The sequence below is a fragment of the mitochondrial genome of Vitis vinifera (assembly GCF_030704535.1).
Source record: "Vitis vinifera mitochondrion, complete genome".
NCBI lineage: Eukaryota > Viridiplantae > Streptophyta > Magnoliopsida > Vitales > Vitaceae > Vitis > Vitis vinifera.
In genome coordinates this window covers 245,001-270,000 of record NC_012119.1, presented here as the reverse complement: position 1 = coordinate 270,000, position 25,000 = coordinate 245,001, and the positions used below count along the sequence as shown (strand labels likewise).

The 25,000-nt window shown below is 42.5% G+C and overlaps 2 non-coding genes and 2 pseudogenes across 2 annotated transcripts in view, besides 3 other annotated features; 1 reads left to right on the top strand and 3 right to left on the bottom strand.

Moving 5' to 3' along the window:
* Positions 1 to 744, bottom strand: part of tRNA-Lys (UUU) — a 2,582-nt gene extending 1,838 nt beyond the window's left edge. The window contains exon 1 of the tRNA in view: positions 708 to 744. This is a non-coding gene — a tRNA (tRNA-Lys). The remainder of the gene's footprint in view (positions 1 to 707) is intronic.
* Positions 1 to 1,935: part of a sequence feature (horizontally transferred from chloroplast DNA~psbA CDS goes beyond the region of similarity with cpDNA of Vitis) that runs on past the window's edge.
* rps16 lies at positions 1,694 to 1,905 on the bottom strand (annotated as a pseudogene).
* Positions 1,936 to 19,212: 17,277 nt separating the features above from the next.
* On the top strand, positions 19,213 to 19,321 carry atpI (annotated as a pseudogene).
* Positions 19,213 to 19,384: a sequence feature (horizontally transferred from chloroplast DNA).
* Positions 19,385 to 23,182: 3,798 nt separating this feature from the next.
* Positions 23,183 to 23,256, bottom strand: tRNA-His (GUG). The gene has a single exon. It is a non-coding gene; the product is annotated as a tRNA-His (tRNA).
* Positions 23,183 to 23,256: a sequence feature (horizontally transferred from chloroplast DNA).
* Positions 23,257 to 25,000: the final 1,744 nt, after the last annotated feature.

Sequence of the window (25,000 nt, the reverse complement as noted above, 5' to 3'; positions counted from 1 at the left end):
TTTCTTGGGTTATCAAATGATACATAGTGCGATACAGTCAAAACAAGGTATTCTAATTATAATAAAAAAAGAATAGATACCTCGGAGACAGGTAGACTCATCAACGGACCCTCTATCCTCTCTTTTTCCATCTAATTTATTTATGTTCGTTATAGGATAACAAGATGGTTAGAAATCCTTTATTTTTTCAATCCAATCGCTCTTTTGATTTTGGAAAAAATTATCTTTATCAATATACTGCTTCTTCTACACATTCATCTCCACTCCATAATGGAGAATAGCTATAGCTAATAGTTAGGATTCATAAAAAAATCTATAATGACTCATGGGAGAAGCCTTTCCCGCATCAGGCACTAATATTTTTTTAACGTCTAATTAGATCGGGTAATCATTCACATTAAGAACAGAAGCTCGTTGCTTTTTTTGTTTCCCTATAATTTAATTGGAGCCATTAAATTAAGGCTCTATCCATTTATTCACTCAACCCAACTTTGAATTCATTTTGTTCTGCTCTAACAATTCAAACAAGGTTTTGTGCCGATCTGGTAACAATGATATATTCTCAGAATTCTCCATTGATAATTGATACGACATGCTGTTTTTTCCATTCATTCCCTTTCAGGGATCAGTCGCGGTCTTACAAACTATACCAATGGTATGGACGAATCCGTTCCTTCATCCAAATGTGTAAAAGATTCTAGCCGCACTTAAAAGCCGAGTACTCTACCATTGAGTTAGCAACCCGAATAAGATCAAATTCAATTAAAATAATTAGGGTATGTAGATACAACCGGAATCAAAACAAATAAAGTAAAGAGATTGGGTTACACGACACAATCAAAACATTGAACTAGCAATAAAATAAATAAAATAAAAAAAAAACACACATTTTATAATCGATTTTGAAGATAAAAATGAACAGCTCAGGTGAAAATACAAGAAATTCTTAGTTATTAGATAGATAAATGTCAAAATTTATAGACCAACTCTTATCTTATCCATTTTTTTGATTGAAAAAACTGCTTATGGCACAGCGAATACAACGAAACCATCATTTGAATGAGGTAAAGTAAAAACCAAACCCATTTTGAAAGAACGGAGAAAAAAAGATTCATTTATCTACGATCAAATTATATTTGTTTTCTACACAGTTGTCAATATGAATGAATGTTGAGAAAAGAATACAACCGGAATCAAAACAAAAAAAAATTCAAATTGAATAAATCAGAATTTAAATTCAAATAAAAAAAAATAAGGACTTGTGTTGGATTGGCACTATATAGATAATCTACATAGATACAAAAAAGGTGTAGATGGCGAAATAAATAAGGAAAAAGTAGGAAAAAATCTCGGGTCTATTCAATCATCTATTCAATCAATATAAAGAGAATGTATAATAAGCAAACTTGATCCCGTGTTTGTTAGTAGAGTTCTAAGAAAAACCGCCTGATTGAAGTCAGAATTTTCTATTTATAGATATAATTCCTTCATCTATTCACTTGATCTTTTTTCTATCCATCTTATATCAATAAGATAGATTTTTGTCGTTATAGAACATGGGATTCTGCAGGAGCAATAATAAATAGGTATGAATAGAACAAGAGAAAGGGGCAGTAGTAGAGAAAGTTATACAAAGCTATATACGAGTCATCCCCTCGTTTTTTGTATTTCATTGATTGAATTTGAATTTCGTTTGATTAAGACGAAGTTCCGTAAAAACCTCCGCTTTCTTTGAAATATCATGAACAGTTCCTGTAGGTTGAGCTCCTTTTTCAAGGAAATATAGAATAGCAGGAACATTTGAATAAGTTTGATTCTTTATCGGATCATAAAAACCCACTTTCCGAAGATCTCTTCCTTCTCTTCGGGATCGAGCATCAATTGCAACGATTCGATAGACGGCTCATTGGGATAGATGTAGGTGAACAATACCCCATTTCCGTCTCGCCCACTCGTCTATCGTGAATTAGCCTTTCGATTAGATAAGAAAGGTCGACCTTTGTTTACAGAGCGTAGATTCTCCCCGAAAACAACGTTAGACTTGCATGTGAAAATAAAAAGAAAAGTCTTCCTTCTCATGGCCCGGCCATCCATCCCTTTCTTTTATACCTGCAATTATTAAATTGATAGAAAGAAGTCCTGCAGGAGTGATCCATTATATTATACGATAATAGCACCAATGATAGAAGCAGGGGCTAGGAGCTAATCATTATACGGATTTTTCGCGAGACTTTGTCCATCGAGCCAGTAGCACAGCACACGCTTGCAAAGAAAGGGTTAAAAGCCAGTTTCGTGCCTATAGTCATTCCTCTCTCTGGTAGCAATATGGTCTCCAGCCGGTGGTAGTAAATAAAGAAAGGCTATCTGTCCAAGGGGAAATCTCATCAGTGTGCCAAGCGAGCGCTGCCCATTCGCTCCTAAGAATTTCTAATCATATCGGTCAAAATCTCTTAAAGTCTGGTCTTACTTGTGCGGTCTTCACCCGGCTCTGAGTTCGAGAATAACAGTAAGAGCTTTCTCTTAAAGATGGGAAAGAAAATTATATAAATATATATTTTTATAATAATAAATATATATTTTTAAAGAAATATAAAATATAAGAGGGAATTTCTTCTTCATTAATTGAGTCTTTCCATATTTATCCCGTTTAAGTTACTACTCACTCTCAATCAAGTAAATAGGCAAAACAAACTCCCACTCCGTTCGCCGGGTAAAAAAACCCGCAAAGATCCTGGGGTAGGTGGTCGGATCTCATTCCACCTACTCTCTTTCTCTTTTATTTAAACTTTGAAAGATAAGTGCAGGGAACAAGCAAGTGCACTCCCTGTGGCTTCAAAAGTTCATGTTTAAGAGTTTTTCAGGATGGTCATATTTGGTGGTTCATTGGCGAGTTCGATTTAATCTCAATCGGCTTCTATTCGTAAGCCTGCATCCGGAAATATTGTACCGCATCCTTAGATTAAGGTGCCGGAGCGTATCATAGCTCCTAAAGCACCTTTTTCTCCATGCCTTCCACCCAAAGTGTGTTCGACTTCTATAGATAGGCTGATGCCTTCACCTTCTGCTCGTTATACAGAACCGAGTGGCAACCTTCCTCCCTATTGAATAGCCGGGGCGTAGGGTGTTCGACAAACTTGGGAAAACCGTCCTCTTCATATAGGTTCCCCGGACCTGAGGTAGATCATTTATCCCTCCTTACTCCTTCCAGTTTGCCATAAACCTTCTTGGCTAACTGTTGACATCATCTTCAATCTCAGATGTCCATTCAACAAGGTGTGCTTTCCTCAAGTTTGTCAGGATCCTCTACATCTGTTCAGTCCTCCTCGAGTGTACATTCAATGTCCAAAAGCTTGCTGGCCAAGCTCTCAGACAGGGTTAAGTCTCGAGGACCTCCCTCGGGCATTGAATCTCTGGCCTTAGCCTGCCTACCAGTCTTTATCTCTTGCAAGAACAAAGGGAAGCACTCAGAAACTATTTCAGCATGCCATTTGAAGAAATTCTTCACTCGGATGCTCTCAGCGATGCTGAACAATCTCTACTCTGGCTCAACACTCCCCTGACTTACACGAAAGAATCATCCTCAAAAAACTAGCATCCCGGATGGTGGAGCTCAAGGAAAGCACCCTGAGAGCAAAAAGTATGATCCATTCTGCCAAAGCCTCTCAGTCTACTGCTTCTTAAAAGACTTCTAACTCCGAGAGTGCCTTAGATCAGTCGCATGTACAACCAACCCTAGACTCTCTATCTGAATTTTCTTAGTCAAGATCTTCCTAGAGAATAGTAGTTCAGTTCCTTTCCTCGCATTAGTTGGGAAAAGTTCAAACTCTACCATCATCACTATCTAAATTCATCCATCCCTTAAAAAAAAAAATAGGGAAAAGTCCTGCCCACTTTCTGAACCAGTTCTTACCGCTATCGCCCCTATTCTCTCAACAAAGCCTCTGCTCTCGAGTGACTTCCCTACCGCCCTCTCCAAGACGACAGGTAGGGTAAGCCTCTCTCTTTATTATATGGTTTGAGTTACTTAATTTTTCAGGCAAAAAGGATGGACATAAAGACTGAAAACAGAGCGACGAGAGCACGAGAGAAAGACATAGCGACAAGAGGGCGAGAGAGATTTTCTGATCTTCAGTGAGCGACAGATATACTAAGAAAGCAGAGGGACGGCATTCATTCTTGACTTACCGCAAGAAGGAAGGGCAGCTTGCCAAGGCCAAGACCTACTCCTCCTCCAAGATCGACTACTCTCACTACAGCTACTAAAGCTATGAACCGCGTTATATTTAACTTCCTACCTCTGCTTCTCCCTCTGAACCAACCAGCTATACTGAGGCTGCCAAGTCCCCTCACAGGCCTCAAGCCATGACCGAGGAGTACAATGGTCTTATGCAAAATCATACTTGGTCCTTCGTTCAGAGTTGGAATTCTAATCAAACTCGTCTTTGACATCAGATCTTCTCATCCGCCCGGGCAACCTCCGGTCCGGTAGGGGTCTTTCTGTTCGAATTGGATTTATTACTAATAGACGAGTGAATCGATTCGTAGCACTTTATAAAGGTTAATCGCTTAGCTTAAGACATGGGATTGGACAGGTTTCAAAGCTTAGGAGTTAAGGTTGCATTCCCTTTATCAAGTGGACTATTCTTTTTAGACATAAAAGATTCTCTTACTAATATCAGAAAAAGCGATAAGAAGGTCAAATCCTGCTACTAGACCATAAATCGAGAACCGATTAAGATGACCGAACCTATGAATACAAATAAAGGGCTTGGATTCGCATATTTAAATAACCAAGAAAAGAGATACTAGTTCAGGGGCATGTCCCAGGTAAAAGCAATTAATCCAATCGGTGAAAGCAGGTAAGCGCTACAAGCAGGCAGGAAATATATGTGGTCATACCGTAGTAGATGGCACTTATCCACTTGGTGAAATGCATTTGACCGACCGCATGGACTATGTTGAAAGGATTTTTTTTTATGAAATTATTGAGCGCTACCTTACCTCTTCCTGTAAGGCGCTTCACCATCGGCCACTAAGGGGCGGGAAATAGGTTCTAGGGGGCCTATCTATCCAAGTTCTGGTTCTAGCTTTTCTAATCGGAAGAACTAGATCTTCCTTTCGATCAAAGAGGTGCTGTAGATGTAACACCAACAAAATCTCAATTAAAAAATCCTAGCAAAAAAGCAATAAATCAACAAGCATACCAATAGACATACCTTGAATATAGCTTAGCAATCCTTACTTTGATTTTTTTATTGAATTTCGAGTTGTAGTTACAGGGAGAGATTACTCTACAATCAATCCAATCAGTCTCTCTTTCTCAAGCAAGGAAAAGCTAGAGTCTGATAGGCCCGGTGAGTCCAAGTGAGTCCAACTTCCCAGATCGGATTAGCTCTCGTTCAAGAAGCCTAGCCTTCTTTCGTCAAGGCTGTTGAGGTTCCTAAGGCTGGCTTTCAAGCGAATAGACAAGTTTGGCATGTACCGAACCTGGCCTCTTTTCCTAAGTCGACGAGGGAGAAGCTTTTCAGTTGATTGGCAATCCAACTGATGATAGGGACCTAAGCGCCCATTGTCTTTTATATTAGTAGTCCCCTTCTTCCGTCGCAGCTTACATGTGTCCAATGCTCTTCCTCCGTGTCTAGTAGGAAGTAGCGACCCTGCCCTTTTAGAGATAGAGGAAGATAAAAGTGATCCGATTTGCCGGTTCAATAAGGAAATCTTCGCTGTTTTCAGAAATAGGCTATAAATGTTATAAAGTTAAGATGCCAAAGAAGCTAACCACTAGAATCCTATAAAGGGGAGCCTAAATGCAGCTGATCCGCAGGAAGAGTCATTCTCTTTTTTTATTGAATGGACCCCTGGTCGGATGATCCCTCTTTATTAGAACTCCTTGTTTATAATTTAAGTCTCACACTTGGTCGTATCATCGATGGAAGAGAACACATCATCTTTGCCCTCTTCTTTGGGTTCTTTTCTTTAGTAGCGGGGAGAAAGCTTCCATTTTTTGAATGAAGGGCGCAGTAGGACTAGGCCTTCTTTGGCAGTTCCAGCGGCTACAAGGGCAAAAGGAGTACTGGACGGAGTGGAAAGCACAGACAGCCTAGAAAGCAAGGAAAGGACAGTTTGGTATACTATCAACAAGTCTTTCTCTTCATTTGAAAGTTCATATCTGAATGAGTCATCTTTCGTTTACTTACGTTATATGCTTTCCCTCTCTTCCCTTTCCCTCAACTCGGAATTGGAAGACTTAAGGGAAGCTACTACTCTCGAGTACTGGTTGACAGACCAGACCAAACAAAGTAAAGACTTTTAGTGTAAAGAAGCTGGCTGCAGAGGGAGCTTGGATTCCATGAAGTTTATGATCGATCTTTTCTATTTGCTTTTTTCTTTGGCGGATAATCGTCTTCGTCATTAAAATCAGCTGATCTCTAGCTTCTGCCTGTTCCCGATTAGCGGCTTCTTCACGAATCAACCTCTTCCCGACCTTGCCAACAAATCCCTAAATTCCTTCTCAGATCAGATTTGCTTGGCCTATTAGGTAAGAGAAATAAGAGAAATAGAGATTTGACAGGCGAGTAAGGGCCTGTCTCTTCCCTGTACTCTAGTTAGACTAGCAATCCTGGTTATAGGCTGAAGTACCTGGGTTATGATAGCATAATCTATCAAAGTGGAGACAAGAGAAAGCAAGGTGAAAGGCCAATCGAAAGAGTGGCGCAGCTGGACCACACATGTGCTGTGGATAAGGAGGGGGTCTTATGTGAGTCTAGGCTTAAGCTCCAACTCAAATCGGTCCCTGTCGGTCAGTCCTGTCTCATTCCTTCCAAATGTTTCGGGGGTCCTATCGAACAAGGGTTTCTGGAATTACTGACTTTTAGGAGAGGAGCGGAAAGGAGAGATTCTTGGATCAGTCAATGCTTGGATGGCTAAAGAAGCAAAGGAAGAAGGTGGCCACTCTACAATAAAAGGTAGAGGAAATGCGCGGGGACTCCCTTATGCGGAAGCAGATTAGGGCCAATGGAGCTCATAGTTGGGCTGTCAGACAAGGGTACCTTTGGCTAGAGAGACCTGAAACCAAGACCTATATAATTATAATGGAAAAAAGGATGGTAGGGAGCTGGATAACCGCTTGTGGCAGCTAGAGCGCTTTTTTGAGGCCACCAAGCTCAAAGATCAAGAGGTCAAAAGAGGAACTGCCACTATGTACTTAAACGAGACTGCTAGGTTCTTGACCGAGCCTGATAAGTTGTGGTTGGTATGCGGCATTGTCTTAGGCTGTTGCTTACCGATTAGCCCGGCCTACGCCTGATCTTCGACCACCCTTTACTTCCCAGAGTCTTAACTCCTAAGCCAAGGAAATAAGTCAAATCCCATGTGTTGAGCATATAGCTATAGCTAACGTTTCTGCTTTGCTTGGACTTCAGATATTCTGATTTCCTCTGCTCTATCAATCTAGTCTGTCTTCAGTCTTGGATTGGTCTTCAGTTGATGTGTAAGAGGGAAGCCCCCTACAAAGATGATATGGAAATAGGCCTTTGCCAATAGACCGTGCTCGACCTGAAAGTGCATTCCCTTTCTCGACAGAAAGAACTTACCAACTGGATGAGAGAGATAGTCATTCCGAACTCATGGGACTTAGAAAGTTCCTCAAGAAAGAGAAAAAAATCATTCCTTAGCCAATCAAGCCTTACTTATTCTTCTTTTGTTTCTTGCCCCCCGATAAGCTAGGCCCCTTAAGGCTAAGTGTAAGTGATTCTAGTAAGGAATGGAATCATGTACTTTTCGAAGCAAGCCATTGCGGATCATCTTGTTTTTCCTTTATCTGATTGGCAACCTAGTCTTCTACTGATGCCATAGATATAATATGCCTTATTCCCTCCTAAAGCTTTCCTTCCCACTCACAGGATATATAATGTAGAGTTCGCCGATAAGAAAGATCCATTGATCACGTTAAGTGCACAGAGCTATACCCCTATCGGGTTGGTCGCTTTTCGCCCTACCTCTTTCGCAAAGACCCTTTTCTTGTCCCTAGATATAGCACGTTTATGAACCTATCATAGATATGTGTGTGATCAAAGCCTTTTTTAAAAAGGCGGAATAATCTATTACACCGGAGTAAGGTAGGGTAGCTATAGATTGGAATTCCAATTCCCTCTTTTCAGCCCGGATATATTTCATTAGTAGTAAGCCGCTAGAGTCACCCCGAGTCAGTAAGTTGAGACAGAAGTGAGAAGTTTCAGTTAAAATTACGTAATTCCATTTTTTTCTGAAAGAGAGGATAGGGTACGAGTTCAGTACTTGTAGCGAGTAGAAGAGAGCTAGAGAGGTTAAGAGGATCGATGTAATTGAGACCGAAGGGAGAGGGTTGTTTTTGAGGCTCGAGAAGTCCGTTTTGCTTCTTGAGCACTGTAAGGGGAAGGGGAGACTATTGAATAACCGTAACCTTTACCTTTGCAGCGCAGACATAGTCTATTTTAGTGAGACTTCCGGGAGTGAAAGTGAAAGGAATCTGAATTTGAGTTAGTGAAATCAGTCGACAGCACCCATTCCACATAGAATGATTTTCTTGCTTCCTGGCGATAACATCATAGCCTATCAGATATAGATCAGTATACCAAAGCCTTCACTATGTGTGAAGCAAGTGACTTTGAAAGCCTGTATCCGTATTAGAAAGCGAGTAAAAGCTTAGCTTACCTGTGAAGAAAGCCAGAGTCTTTTTAGCCAGTTGCTGTCCTTCTAGTTGCTTTTATTTTCCGCCCTGGCGGGATTGACTTTGGATTATTCTATTTTGCCCTTGGAGTAGGAGGGCTTTTCTATGGAATGATGTATAGGGGGTGGCCGCATATAGCGTAGTATAATATGGCCTGAGGCTGGAATACGTGACCTTTCCACTGTGCCTTTGAAGGAGCGTAAACTCTGGGGCCTATCCTTACTAGCTACAATAAGGAGCTGTAAAAGTCCTAGGTTTCCTTTCCAATCATTCTAACCTTGACTACTGCTCTAACGTGCTACCATTCCGGCTATTATAGAATCTTTCCTACTCTCTGTAAAAGCATATATCAACCTGCCTCTACTGTCTAGAGTTAGTGGGGCAGTCCCTGTCCCTCTAAGTGGATAAGCTAAAGATTAGTAATTAGATTTCTCTTTCCTTTCAGCTAGTGCTTTAATGCTCGTTTGGTTTATAAGAAACACTTTTGTAAAGCTATTCACTCGACCTATAGGGAAGAGAGCTTGAAGGCAGTGTCAGTCTTAAGGGTTTTGGAGTCCTTCTGCAAGCAAGCGCATCTAATGTAATTGATAAACCTTTTCGTTCATAAGCCCTGAAAACGAATTCCTTCGATCTACCCTGCCAGCCCTCGTAGCAGTTGTCCCAGTATCAAGAGGGTTTCTTTCCTCCGTAGTATATTACCTGGTAAGGGAGGGAGTACGATAAAGAAAGGGACTGCTTAAAAATCTTCGAAGTTGTAGAAGAGCCATCCGCTTTTCCTTTTTGCTTACTTTTTCCTTATAAGATACCGGCTTGTGTGAGTGCATCGCTTTCCAATGTTCATTATTTTATTTACTTTTCATTTATGTATATATACTTTTTAAGAGCTATCACATATCCCAACCATCTAGAGTGGCCAGCTTGCAGTGAAGATACTCCCAACCTGATAGTTGAAGTGCGAGGATAAGCCCTAAAGTGCTAAGTGCTTACAGCTAGTTTGAAAGAAAATTTTGAAAGAGAATGTCGTCCTAAGCTTTTGAGTAAGCCAATGTGATAGCATCGTTTAGTGGGAAGTGTTAAGCCATTCAGTTCCAGCAAACAATCTTAGGTAAGAAAGCACAATTTCAGAAAAAGAGGAGCCTCTGCCTCTGGAGAAAGAATACTAGTTTCACCAATTGAATCAGTTTGAGTTGCAGTTCCTTTCGATGCCCTGCCGGTTGAGCGGGAGTTCTCAGTTGAAGTAGTTGATAGTGCCATCACCCTAATTGGAATACTAGTCCAAGTCTCAATTTTTTAAGATAGATGCTGATGGAGACACTTTGATTTTTTTCTCAACTTTTGAGGACTCCTCTTCATATTTTTTCTCTTATTTACTACTTAGGCTAGCGAAGTGAGCTCCCCGGGCAAGTTGTGCAGTTAGAAAGCACTTTATAAAGTGTCTGTAGAAAACCTGTTTCAGTTAAGCCAATTGCAGTCCTGGGGTAAGGCCTTTTGTCAGCCATTCCTATCGTTAACTCAGCCAGTACTCTCTCATGAGAGCGCTTTAGATAAGATTCCCCGGAAGGCTAGAGATTCCGCGATCCCCCGCTGTAAGAGCTACCATTCATAGTAGACCTATCAGTTTGAATACCCTTTCCTTTGTTTTTGCAAACCAAGCAAGCTTCCTTCTTATATTCTGAGTAGCCCTATCAAAATAAATAAATAAATAAGCGCTTCTCAACAATCCTACTTTCCTACCTCACCCAAAAAGACATGCATACCTCTATTAGTGGATTCACATAGCACTCTTGTCTAGGAATCACAACAATGTTGAACTTAGATTAGAATTCTAGGCTATTTCGCGCTGAGCAAGTCAAATACTCACTCACTAGTAAGTGCTTGAAACTCTCCCTTTCCTTTCATCCCGTTCACTCCTGTCCCTTGGGCCACTTCTTTCACTTGTCTTTAGGCACTAAAAAAAAGAAGAAAGCATACTAATAGAGGCTTGATGCCTATAATCGTGTTTTGTTAAAAACTCTGGATTTGATTAGCTTATCTGCAGTTCCTGATGGAAAACGTGCTACTCCTCCTGCTCCTGCTGCGGATTCAAGAGGCTGCCTATGAATGCCATCAATTCCTAGCGTAAACGCTGTCCTCTAGTTGGAATGTCGGCGAATAAGCTTATCATGTCAGATCATATGGGCATTCAATTCCAATGGCGAGTTCTGGCTTGGCTTTAGATCAGATCGGATAATTCCCTTCCTCGCTCATCTGACTTAAGACTTAATAAGTCCCACAAAAAAACATGCTAACATTAGGAATTGAAATTGGCTCTTTCCTGCTACAGGTATTGGATTCCGTTTTCACTATTTCACTAAAGAAGCAGATCAATGTGCCGCTACTTCTGATTTCATTGCAAAACCTATTCTGTCCGTGGCTATCTTGACTATTGATCCTTCCTTTCCTGCTGTCATTCCTGGCAGGAAAACAGGTTATTCTCGAGCAGCAAGAGGACATTCTCGAACAGTCACTTTTGGATTCGATGCTCTCCTTGGCCTTGCCTTTTAGAATGTATTATATTCGCCTATTCTCTGTGCGTCGGTGTGGTTCTCCTATTGATTCATTTCCTTTTTTTTTGGGGAAACCCGGGAATTTGTCCTAAATCGTCTTTTTATTTCCCTTTCGATTGCCTTTTTTTTCTTACTGTTGACATGGCTTAATTCCTCCAATCCTTCCTCTAACAGCTTCTTATGAAGCACTTTCCCTTTTCTCTTATCTAGTTATAGGCTAGCCAAATCCTCTTCTCTGCATATTTTGCATGTCCCCTGTCTTATCAAAAGTATGTCACTTCCGGATAGCGTCATTCTCAAGTAGCCTATTTGTCAACTTCTCTAAACCTGAAAAGAGCTGCTATTCCGACATTATGCTAAACGCACCAGCCGTTATCCCTCCTACTCCTTGCCTGCCCCATTTGGATTCTAAATCTTGCCTTAGTTCAATAAGTGCCTTTTTAATGGTCAAGAATGGTGAATTGCAATCAGTTCCTTAACAATTTTTTTTAAGCGCAAACAGCTTATTCGTTCTAACCTTACCTTATTCTTTTCGTGCCCCTTATAAACAAGCATTGCCTTCTTCTTTTAATCCCTCACAGCAGGTCCATCTGCAGCCTATGCGGATAAGATCAAAGCGATCTTGCAAAAATCTTCTTCATTAAGTTTTTAGTATATGCCGTTATGCTGATGCTAATGTCGGAGAATGTGCAGTGAATTTTATTTACTTGTCCTATTCCTTATACTATTGGATCTGAACTATTGATCTGATTCACTTTAAGAAGGCATTCTTGTCTTGCGCAAAGAGCTTATTCGATAACATATAGGACAAGTGGAAGATGAGGATGAAATAGCTGCCTAAGAGCCTATTCGTGCAAACAGCTTATTCTATAGCAAGGGAAGTCTTATTGCTAGCAGCTCCTTCTATCAAAGAGCCAACCATGGCATTCGATGCATCTCGGATTCGATGGATTATCAAGCTCTGAAGGTTGCTAGCGTTCGAGAAGGTGCGTAGCCTATCTATAGTAAGGGCAAGAAATCCCTCTCGCTTCGTGAAAGCAGATAAAAAGTAATGGACGTAATGGACAAAAGCGTCTTGATGTCGCAAATCGGATTCTAACTGTTAGGAATCTCTATCGCTGCTTTTCCTTTTCCTATTTTTTGTGGATACCTTGAATACCATACGAAGATCTTGCCAGTTGAAACTGCTTCATGCACACCAGAACGGCTATGCGAAATGGTTACAGCCCTATGCCTTGAAGTCTGATACCGATTATGGGCGGTTCAGGGTGGGGTCAGAAGGTACGCAAAAGAGAAAATAGGGTAACATATTCTATTTCACCGGTATAGCCATTTCTGCCTTTGATGACATGGCCAGGACTGCCGATGGTCAAAATCACAGGGGCATCGACCCACCTTCAAATGCATTTCGCAAAAAGATCAACTTGTAACATTTCCAGGTCTTTCTGCTCCAAAAAATTCAAGTGATATTGGTGCTCGCTCCGGTGCTTATAGCTTCGTGGATCTAAATCACCATCTCGAAATGGAAGATATGCTGTTGGTTTGCCCCTTGCCCCTGCTTCGGGTGGAGCAGCTCTGCCCTTGCTACTCTCTTATAGTAACTAGCGGTTATCCCAAGCGAATTGTAAATACTACACTAGTGTGGGCGGATCAATGACTACTGGACTCGAGGGCCTCCTCGACATTAGACAGAAAAATGATATGCTAAATGCACTAATCTTTCTGGTTGAGTACACGGGTACTGCTCTTCTAAGTTGAGCTGGCCCGGGAAAGGGAATCTGGGAAGGAAGACCTTCTAATCTAGAACCAAAGGACTACTTCTCGTGAAGAGCTATTTGAAGGAATCTTTCGCTGTATGGCCTCTGAAGCTTCTGCGAATATATTTCCCTTTTTTTTTTAACAAAAGGAACCGCGAACAGCTCTTTGCCTTTCTGCTTCAAAGAAAGAGGTGGGGAGAACCATCAGTTGGAGCACCCATAAAGCTTGGGAAATGCCTTTTCTGAGCCGCCTACCTATCCGCTACTCTCATTGATTCTCTCATAAGATGATCAGACAGGCAAGTCTAGCTCACAAGCAGCTGTGGAACGTCTTCCCTGATCTCTGCTGGTGTGTAATGCCAGTCAAGGTATAGAACAATCTATCGAGATGGCGTCTCATAATCATTCAGTAGTGGACTAGCCCTAGCGGCGAAAGCAGTTCAACCAGAACAGCTCTAGGCGGCGCACTCAATCAGCGAAGGAAGAACACGTAACTAAAGCGCTCCAACCAAAGGGGCGCTAAGCGCACACAGCGTCTTTGTTGATTTCGTTGGATTGGATAATATAGAAAGCCGCAGAAAGCATTGGCTTGCGGTCCCTAGTGCACTCAACTCAAGCAGCTCAGTTTGCTTTCCGAACTCTAACTAGCAAAGCGCAGCGTGAAACCAGTTGATTTCATTCGATGTAGTGGTCCGATTGCCTAGTGGAAGCCCTTAGGCACTTGATTCTAGCGTACGCTCGGCTCCTCTACCAATCACCACAGCGCGAGATGCGAAAGAGTGACCCATCTCTCTACACCAACTGGCGGAGAAAAAACCTGTGCTCTTTCAACCTCGGTTAATGTCCTAGGCTAAAGCCCTTCCCCTAAGTATGAGTTGAGAGTCTCAGAGCTTTCTTTCCTAAATAGTTAACCTCAACTATTGAGCCTATTCCTTGACTCGAGCTCCTTTACAAAGGAATTTCTCAGAAGCATCCCTGCCTGATCTATCTCACTATTTCGCTTTCCTAATCTCTTTCAAACCTATCTTGCTCTTTGCCCAGCTGAAGCCTAATTCATGTTTTCTCTTCTTCTACTTGAAGTGAGGACCGTGTCTGTTATTGAATTACTTTCACTCCGGACTTCCCTTCTGATCTCATTCCGTATTCACATTGATTTTCATTTCCCGCTTGTTCACATGGAATTTCCCTCTAATACCAGTTCATTAAGCCACATACTACAAGAGATTCTTATTACATAGAACCTTTCTTCAGAAGACAACAGGACAGTTTAAGTAAGTAAACTGCCTAGATATTCGAAATGGAGTTTATCCTTCTCAGCTTTCACCACTATCACACTACCTCCTACATATTGAAATATGCCTACTTCACCGGCTATTGTACCTACTTCACTTCCTGAGACTCAACCCTACTTCGTCTTCCCCACTCTATTTCTTAACCCTACTGAGCTTCCTTGCTTGTTCTTCTAGCCTACTTCGCTTTCGCTTCTTCTTACTTTGGTCGAGTCAGCTTTCGTTTCGATTCCTCTTCTAAAGGTCGAGAAGTCCACTTACCTGAGCCTGAGACTGAGCCTGTTTGAAATAGTTTCACTACCTTCTATTCAACTACGACTAGAAAGAGTCAATTTCATTGAACCTTAAGCTCACAACGTGGACTTATAGTCAATATTTCCTGTTGAGGACCGTTGCTATTTGAACTTCGAATTCCTCTTCCTTTGAAAGCGTCAGCTTCCCTTAGCAGTTTGATTATCCATTTCATTCCCCTGAGACTGAAGTTGCTAACAAACGGCTTATGGTTCTATTTGCACTTCTCCTTCGCTCCTTTACATCGCATTTCATTTCCCACTGCACTTCAGCTTGAAACACTAGAACAGTTCCTTCAGCGGAAGAACTAATCTGTGCTCGCTTTGAAAAAATAGAATCTAGACTCGGGCAACCTTTTCGAAGAGGACGTTTCCTCTTAAAAAGTTCGAGATTTCGCTTTCCTAAACCTATCTTGATACTCGAGCTACCTCGCTTTACTCTTTCTAGCCTCCTATATTTCACTTTCCTAAAGCGTACTTTCTATTCTTTCGACTTGATCTATCTCGCTTGACTAAAACTATCTTTCTCAATGGACAGAGAGCGGAAACACTCCACTGCGCAAACGAATCCATCTCCTCCCGTATCCATTGCATCCTTGCCATCAATGCCATCTCTCTTTCTTCCTGGAGAGGACTTTTTTTTTCTAAGGTTGTGACGTTAGGTCATCCTAGATTGAGTAGCTCGACTTGCTTGAGTGAGAAAAGCCCGATTGCTTATAAATAGAAGTCTTTGTATTTGTACCACTTCCATTTCTGATTTCTACCTCGCGAGAGCCTTAAGATAAGAAGACCGGCCTTTTTTAAGATTATGATATACTAGCTGAGCCTATAAAGAGTTCTAGCTTGAATCTAGCCCGAACTCTCTTCCTTGCTCGTTGATAGGAATTTCTCTTCACTGCGCCCTGCCTTTCTTCTGATTCGGTGGAGGCTAAGAAGAAGTCTTAGATTCAGCTCACGACTGGGAGGATGAAACAACTAGCAAGCCTATTCCTTGACTCAGAGGGGAGGACAGCACAGAGGTCTTACCGAAGGCACTTTCACACTTCCTACTATATCTACGCTCCGCCCCTTCGCATTCTTCTCTAAAGTAAGCCAAACGATTGATGTCAAAGAAAAGGACCACCCACCCAGCAAAGATAAGAGTGAGGTCTTTCAGCCGGGAACTTCGAACTAAAGATTTGCTTTAGGGGGTATTAAGGGAACAGAGAACTATTTACTTGAGATTTGGAACTTGACTGGCTATCAAGAGTTAGAAAAGAAGTTTATCCCAAGCGGGAAATCAGGAAGCTCTGCTCTAGTATCTCTACCTATAACAAGGTATCAAAGATGTTTTGTTGCTTACAACGAAGAGTTCTAAAATAAGTTTCGTGGTTCGTACTTCCCTTTCGTATGATCTTCACGATTGAGCTTGACTAAACTGGCTCACTAGCCCAGCCTTGACTTATAAGATTCTTCTTCTGCCCACTAAACGGAAACGAATCCAGGGCAAGCAAAGATAAGAATTCCTAGCCCATTCATATATAATGATCCCATCTACTAGAAAGCGCCTATTCCTTTCTTAAATAGTTAACTAGCCCCGCTTGCTCAACCCTGCTCCTTTCTAGTCGAGCCCAAAATCTCTCATTCCGGAATTCCCTACTTGAGCACAGACTCCTAAAAGTCTTCCTATCAAGCCTTCTGATCTTGATTAATCTACTTTCCTTGCTCTTTACTTGCCCTACTTCGCTTCCTCTAAACTTACCCTGGCTCACAACTTAGACTGATATTATCACTTTCGTGGTTAGCTTTGCTTTCCTATCTATTTAAACTAACTACTACTATCTATTAGAAGAAAGACAAGCTTACCTTCAGGGGAAATAACTATTTCACTTTCAATAGTGTATCTCCCGTCCCACAATCAATAGAAATGAAGGGTCCGAAGGAGATTCGATACGTGGGCTTATCCGTAAGGAGAATGCCCGTAGAATGAGTTTTGTTCAAGTCAGCCAGCTAACCATCATCTTTGTCTCCCGATCCCTCTTTTCCTGATGACGGAAATGACTCCACCAGAGGCGATGATCCAACCCTTTTAGTTACCGAGAACTTCGTATCTATCTGAGGGCAGGACTGCCTGTGTAGGCAAAAACTCAATCCAACTAAATCTTTAATAGCCTATATAATATGAGTCTCTCAGGCTATTCAAATTTAGGGTTTAGGGTGGTTACATACTCGTTTAGCTTTTCTTTCCTCTTCTTCCATAAATAAGAGTCCCTTTTGTTGAATTCCATTTTTGTATTTACTCACTAAATGAGGAAGTCGCTTTATATATAAAGTAATTAACCTTTCCGGATAAAAATTTGCCCACGAGCTCGGATAAATTCTTTGACTCGAATTCGTATAAGGTTTGTAAAATAGCTAATAAGATCTTGCTCTCTGTACAGATGAGAACAGCAGAACGCAAAGGCTATCCGAATTTGGATAAATACAATTAGTGTAAGTACGAAGGAGGATAGGTTCTTCCTCTTTTTCGTATTCATTTTCGAGATTATGTGTTCTACAGTGAATTTCTTCTTCAACCGTTTAAAAGGAGCTCTTAACTCAAGGATTCCCATCTGATTGAGATAACCAAGCCTAAAACTCTTGTTTTGCGGGGTTGACTTCGGATCAGTTCTATGGAGGTCTACGATCAGCTGGCGGCGCATCGAGGCACTCTCTTGCACAACCACTACTTTTCTTGCAGGCAGGGAAGACTGAGCTCAGCCTAGACTGAATTCGTCACTCTTGGCAAAGAAGGGGAAGGATGCCAGGTAGAGTGCTTATGCCCGGGCCTCAAAGAGGCCAGGTGGGGAGAAAGATTGTTCCTGAAGTTTATGCTAATCGATTGGGTAGTCATGAGGAGTCGCAAACACAAAATTGCCGCTTCTATGGCAGCTTGTTGCTATGCTCTACAAAAAAAGAGCAAGAAGCCAGTCACGGGCTAACCTCCTTAAGTCTACAACTTCCGACTCCTTAAACTTGGTTGGTGTGCCTGCTTATTCTCTGCCCTATCAAAGAAATGTTCTAGTTCCTTGCGAGGAGACTGACAAGAGTCAGAATTTAGACTATTTTCTTAGGGTAGTAGAATGGGATTGATGATGAGCGGGCAAAAGCCCCCAGATCTCCTGGTTTGTGAGCCAGGTTCAACCCTTCTTTTTTCTTGGCACGAGATGCCGTTACACCATACACGGTAGGCGAAAGACCAAGCACTAATATAGATGATTAAACATTTCGGTATTTCGACATGTGATTCACTGCCGAAAGCTACTTCTTGTACGCTAGCACTTGAGGGAGGTGGTTCGGCTACCTTTTTCGTCGTGTTTGCGGTTTTTCTTTCATCAAAGAAAAAATTTCTTTATCTCTTAACTTTATCTTCATCAATGGCATAGTATAAAGCATTGATGAAGATTCATAGCTTGGGAAAAGACCTGAAATCCTACCTTCCGGCATTGCGATAAAGTGTTGACAAAGCAGAGTGAAAGGCACCACATCGAGAGAGAGGGCAGGGGAAAGACCTGGACATTGAGAGGCGGACAACGAGGTTATATCGCTCTAAAACTGGTACTGATAACGAACCACAAGCTCTAGCTTTTAAGCCGAAGAAAGAAGCAATCATACCCCTGAAACAGAAAGATATTGCACTTCAAAATCGTTACTAGAAGCACTGCAAGCGCACTTCCTATCTAGGCAAACCAAACCCGTTTAGGCGTCGGTGTGCTAAGAAATTGGATTGAATGAATGACTTATTATGTTTGGGTTTACCACCAAATATCTTTTGAATTCGGCATCGCGCGTCTTTGATCCGCAACGCGAAACTTCTCGTTATACTGCTCCTCGCGTATGTCCCCCAATTCCTTCATATGCTCCCTTGCCCCGTAAGCCTTGCATGAATTTTCCGGGGGTTTCGTCTAGTCCGTCGAGAAAGAGTGTTTGGGACCGCCAAGTAGAACTTGAGGGGGCTGTTGATGAGGAATCCTTTGACTCGGGGTAAAGGGCTCGAGGCGGTAAAGATAGTGAAGGGACTTACTGGTATTAGTAGTTTTCTTGGATCAGGGGTAGACAAGAAGAAGCTCCGGTTTGAAAGGTCCCCCGAACGGGGGCTAGGGCATCTTGTTCGCGAGAGTGGTTCCCGTCCCGGTGTTAAGTTTCGTGAGATGCCGTTTTCGCGTGTCGACTCTTATTTGAAAGTTCAGTCTTAGTCTTTGGAGAGTCTTTTTGCGCTGATAATGCCGTTATGCCTAGGCTGTGGGCTCTTTTGGTTGTCCCTTCCCGACCTTAATGACCTTCCGCGGATCTTCTTAATCAAGCGATAGGGGCCCTTGCCCGAGCCAGGGAAGTTCCTTCTGGTAGTGAGTTGATTGATGGGGCTCTCAACACCGCTACTAGTGGGCATGCCCTTGGCCCTGTTGTGGGTCCCTCCGCTGTAAGTGAGGCCTTGCCCTCTGGCCTGCCGTCCTACAAATCTCCTCATAACGCAGCAGCATATGGGACAAGTGGTAGGCTTAGTATGGTCGTTTTAGCTCTTTCTTTGACTTCCGTAGCCGCGGGAGTTGACCTTTCATCAGTGGGGGGTTCGTAGTTGGGATGTTTTTTCCGTCGACGCTCCTGGTTGTTCTTGTTTCTTTAGTACCTTCAGTTGTTCCTATATCTGTCATGTTCCTTGGATTATTTAAAAGTGGTGGTATTCAAGCTCTTATTTTTGCAACTTGCACCGCGGTGGTCTAGAAAAGAGGAATAGATCATCAGGTATCGGCGCAACATTCTTTTTTATTTAGTTTTAGCCGGCTCCCCTTGAGGGGGCTTTGGTCAATTAATGGCGGCTGATCATGACGCGAAGAAAGCCTATACAACAAGTGAGAAAGTTTCTTTGTAAGCAACTTGGCCGTATAAGAGATCTTGTTCATTCACTGCCTGAGACTGAGATTGAGCTTCCTTCGCATTCGGCTTCCTCTTTGCCCTAGGATGACTAGGAATGGATATGACCTGAACAAAGGATCTTCCCCACTCCGGACTTCCCTACGGAACTGAATTCAAGGGCTGGGCTTATGACTGAACACAATTTAAATCGAAATTAATAAGATTGAATTGATCTTTGACCTTGCCGTCAAGAACTGCTGTTCAGGTTTAGGAAGAATCATGTCTTTTATTAAGTTAAAGTGTGAAAGCCGAAACTGAATAGGAACGCTAAAGCCCTCTTTCTCGTGCACAGGATTCAAAGAGGGACAGAGGTAGTGTTCGGGTTATGTATAATGACGATTCGCAAAGTGCAGGTTTGCATCCGATGCCTACAAGACAAGGGCTTGCCCAAGTAATCGCGTAAAAGGAGGGGATATCAAAGAAAGCGCCTCTTTATACTTACTTTTTCCTGCCAAGGACCGAGAATCCCCTGTCTCAGAATCACAGCACCAGTGGCTCCCTTCCGTATAGCGAAAAATCCGGGACATATCACCCTAGAGCTGAAGATACTGTCCGTGCCAAATAAAGACCAAAGTGGGACTCTTCCTCAACGTGATAGTCGAAACAACTAGGCGCAGCTTTGAAAATTCTTGTTTGGTGCCGCACCAAAGAAGCGCAACCGCATCTGCAAGTAGAATCTCGATACATGAACTGCGCTTAACACTGACCAAATCCTAATGCACACATTTTGACTTGATCACACAGTTGCAAACGCATAAAAGAAAAACCAGAGGAGATGATCAAAGACGGAAGCGGAGACTCATTCAGGCAAGTCACTTCACTTCGTCATACGAGAAAGCAAGACCGACGAACCCGACCCTAGAACGACTTTCACTTTCAACTTGCACCTTCATCTTGAACTTGAACCGCAACGCAAGATCCATTCCACTTGCACTTTCAAATAAAACAGTCATCTGGAAGGTAAGGAAGGTTCACTGAACAAAGACCAACTCGACCAAAGACACATAAAGATCCAGTTTGCAATCTGTTTATCGCTTCGCTAGCGAGGAAGAAGCTTGTCCCGAAGCGGCTCGATAACGTATCTTTCCAGCGGTTAGCGAGGAGAAAGCGCGAATACCTCTTCTCTCACTATACTGACTTCCCGGCAAAGCAACGGAGAAAGAGTGACCGACCACAGGTACCAACACTACTAGAACGGCACTGACAACTCAAAATCATAATGGCGCTCGCCTATTCCTCTCTCGGATCTACGACCACCCTCCCAGGAATGGGTATATTTAGAAAGATAAGTCAATCCTTATTTCCGGTTAGTAGGATGGAGCTATACGCAAGCCAATGCCAAGCGCTTTGACTTTTAAGGCGAAACCTTCTCTTTAAAAGTGCGGACGCAATCAGTGATGGCGCAGAGGACCAAACGCTTCCGCGGAGTTACTGGTGAAAGGCAAGCAAGTCACGCGCAAGGTGGATTGATGCTCTTTAGGCCGCACCGACCGCATGACGGCAATTGACTTTTTATGTTATGTTCAAAAAGAAAGAGCACTGGCCACCCTAACCGAACCACGATAGCCAACGTACCACACACGTAGACCACAGTCTCGATCACAGGAAAGGTCAACTAGACCGGAGCTCGATCCACACACGGCATGAACCTCTGCGCTTTTTGGGTATAACAGGCAAAGGGCAGTTGAACCGGAGACGCGCCTTTTCCGCAATTAGCACAAAGGGAGCTCTCGCATTCTGCTTTTTTTCTCACCATCTTCCAAATAAAATGAAGAAAAAAGAAAAGCTCGGTCCCTTTTCAAAGAAAGAGCCCTGCTTTTGGCCCCTCTCTGAGTTGGAAAAAAACGACAAATTTAAATGATGCTTATCAAAAGTTTAATACGACAGGACAGTTAAACGTGGCGATATTGGGACGATAGCCTCTTTGGAGAAAGATAGAATCGTGTTGTCGGACGCGGATTTCAATCTGATTGAAAAAGATTGTTCTAACTCTACTTTTTTGTTTCAACTAAGAAACCTTATGGAAAACTACCCTAGAGTACTACCCCTCTCGTAGACCACTTCTGATCTTCAATCAGCCTGATCTACGACCACCCTTCTCGTTCCGACCAGCCCTTCTACTCTTCCGGGGGACCTCATCAATTTCGCTTTCCCTTTTGCCATTATCTCTCCCGTTTCGCCCCAAGTCATTTTGATATTGTTCATGGTGAAAGCTACTGGTATCCCTCCACTATAGATCACTCCCCCTCTCTCTCTCTGTTTTTAAAAAATTTGTTTTCCGATTGACGGTTCTTTTTCTTGACTTTCACGTGATCCCAATAAGGCCTCCTTACCTGGAAGACTCTCTGCATCTCATTCCAACTCTGCAGATTCTACTCTTTCTTGTCAGCTCGTCCGGTCATACTAGTCCCCCGTCCCGCTAATGCCATGGATGTCAACTTATTCACTAAAGAAAACATATTCGTTTTTGACTTTTATATTTTCCTTTCCTTGTCGCGGGAAAGCTATACCGGAAAAAAAGAGTGAATTCTGCTGCCATTCTGTGGATATTTATGGTTATCTGGATTATTGCAGTAGCTTTTTTTATGATTCCTGGGACACCTATATTTCCTTGTTTTTTTGTTCCGAGTTAGGATATTCTCGGTTTATCATCGTCGAGTGAGTGCCTCTTGCGAATAAGGGGCACGAACGCTTTCTTTTTTCTTGTTTGTAATTTTGCTAGTTATTCTTTCTTTCTTTTAAGTTCTCCTAACGTTTTTCCTTTTATACTCTATTTATATTTGAAATATTAATTATTTCTTTGTTTTGTTGTTTCTTGCGGTGTTTTTTGTTGTTGAAAAGAGTGTTTTCTTTAGTACGCCGAACCCCCTTTCTGCGGAAGATATTTAGGCTCAAAAGTTTGAGTTCATCCGGTCAGGTGCTAGGCTCTGATCTACGACCAACCTCGAACAAAAAATCGATCTCGCCATCAGCTCGACTAAGAGTTCCGAATCGAAAAAGTAAACTGAACTTGACTTAAGACGAAGGAACCGAGTGCCGAAAAAAACCGGTTTCTTAAGGCTTCAAATCAAACTACTAGTCATTAAGACGACTATGAAAGAAAAGTAAGGAAGTCCTTTTCTTGACTTGGCCTGCGTGCATTATACCTACCCCCTTTTTAAAGAACTTGATTTCAATCTCAACAAAGAAATGAAAGCATAACTCTTTGCTTGTTGTCCTCTTACTCTTTTAGCCTGCCTTGTGGAGGTCTCTCGGGTGTCTACGGCAGATCCGATCAGTCTCGTGATGAAGATAATTTCCGATCTTCCACTAAGAAAGGTATCGTCACGACAACTCAATTTGTCCGGTAAACTACTCGGGGCTCCCCATGGTTTAGTAAAAGGGAGGGGAGATTTATTCTTCATCCGGGGGTTCATTTCATTCATTATGAACTAAAAAGTGTAAGGCTGATTAGTGAGGTCTTAAATTGAAAACTTCATACAATGAATGATCAGCCATTCCATTTGTGCTTTCAGCAAGTAGGCGACGCGAATCTATGGTTTCTATGTTTCAATCGGATACCAATTGCTTGGATGCGTTTGAAAGCCTCGAGATGACTTGCAGAAAGAATTCTTTCTAGGTTTGTCTTGTGTATCCGTAACAAATGGTCCATTTATTGATGGGCGAACGACGGGGATTGAACCCGCGCGTGGTGGATTCACAATCCACTGCCTTGATCCACTTGGCTACATCCGCCCCTACCCCCGCACAGGTTTAAGTCTCTATCTACGATCAGATCCTTTCTGAACCCCCCTATGACCGCTATCAAAGAGAAGCTTTTTCCTATACTATAGTTGCAAGTCTATTGTTGTGTTTTGGAATTAGGGGAAGCAAAGCTTCAACAAATAGAAGCTTCCTGGCAAAGCTTCAAACAAAGAGGTTGGGCTGTTCACTTCATTGATTTGATTTCACTTTACTTAAGATTAAAGATAGGGGCCGGGCGGGCAGTGAAGGCTCGTTTAGTAGACAGCGAGCGAGCAGCAAGCTACGGCTTTGACGAGCAACAAGCACCTACTCCTATCAAAATGAAAAGCAGCAAGCTCCGCTTGAAGAAGCGAGCCCCTCTCAGAGAAAGCCATTGTGCGCTAGCCCCTTGTATAGGGCGTTAAGCACCTGCGCACCCCTAAACTACAAGCTTTAGCTTTGAGGCCCCTACTTGATTTATGGGATATTTGAAGTTTGATCGTAGACCACCCTTTCTATAATAGAAGGGAAGCTCGAAGAGCTTTCTTCGCATGCTTGAGCGCATCTTTCCCTTAGTAAGGTTGTCCAATTTCCTTTAGTTCCTTTATGACTAAAAAAAGATAATAGGGGTAGGGGGGCGCTAACGAGCAAGAAAAGGCCCTTACTATAGATAGGCTAACGCGCCTTTACTAATATAAAATCAAATTGGAAATAGAAGGCCCTTCTTTTTCTTTCTCAAAGTCAAGTTTCTCGCTTCTTGCTTTAGAAAGATTGCAGGGGCGCTAACGCGACCTTCCTTCAGCTGGCTCCGCCCTATCTATTCATCTCTTTTTTCAAATGGATATTTAGGGATCTCTCTTGTTCATAGATCTTGAAACCAGATCAATATCCATTTCTCAATAGATCTATCTAGATATCGATAGAAAGATATAGATCTCTATCTGGATCTATCTCCATATCTAAGGAAGAACCAACACTTAAAGGGCGTAACCAACGGAAGGTTCTCACCCTGTCCCCGACATTGTTCTCCGACGATGTCCCCTGGGCGAAAGGGGCCACCATTCTCTTTCTTTCTTCAATCGTTCCGATCAGGACAAGTGGGTTGGTTCGTTTCGTCCTCCTATCTACGCAATTCTCTGTCTTCGTTCGTGATCATGTTGGGCGAAAGGTAGTTGTAGAGGAGCGGCTGTGAAACGGCGATTCCCCCCTTTCCATTGAAGTAGGGGGGCCTCCTTCCCCACCATTCCGGCCTATTATTGATAGGGATTTTACCGATGCTGAAGGCCGTTTAGGGCTTACTAAGCCACCCACTTGATAAGCTAGTCGCCAGAAAGAAGCCACAAGGAAACGAAGCTGTCTACCAGGCTTTGCTCCCCCCCCCCCCTGTAGTCGTAGTACTCGGCTCGTCGCTACTTTGATTCAAAAGGTAACCGACGGTTCCCGACTTTATCCGGTTTCCACAACCGTAACCATTTGTCACGGAGATTACTTCATCCATAAACCCTTTTTTATTATTTCAATAGCGGTACGCTCTAAAAAAAAAGTAAAGGGTGGTCGAAGATCAGGAATGCATTATAGAAGCGGTAGCTTCCCGCCTCCTTCATTCCTACTGCCTCCTTCGGTGAGAAGTTCCCTTCCCTTTTCAAAAATGCCTGATTGGTCCGCCTCAGAAAATGTACAAAGTGGACCGCAGTTTGGCTGACCCTCTTCTTCCCATTCGGGTTGGGTTGACCCAGAAGTAAAGTAAGAAGGAATG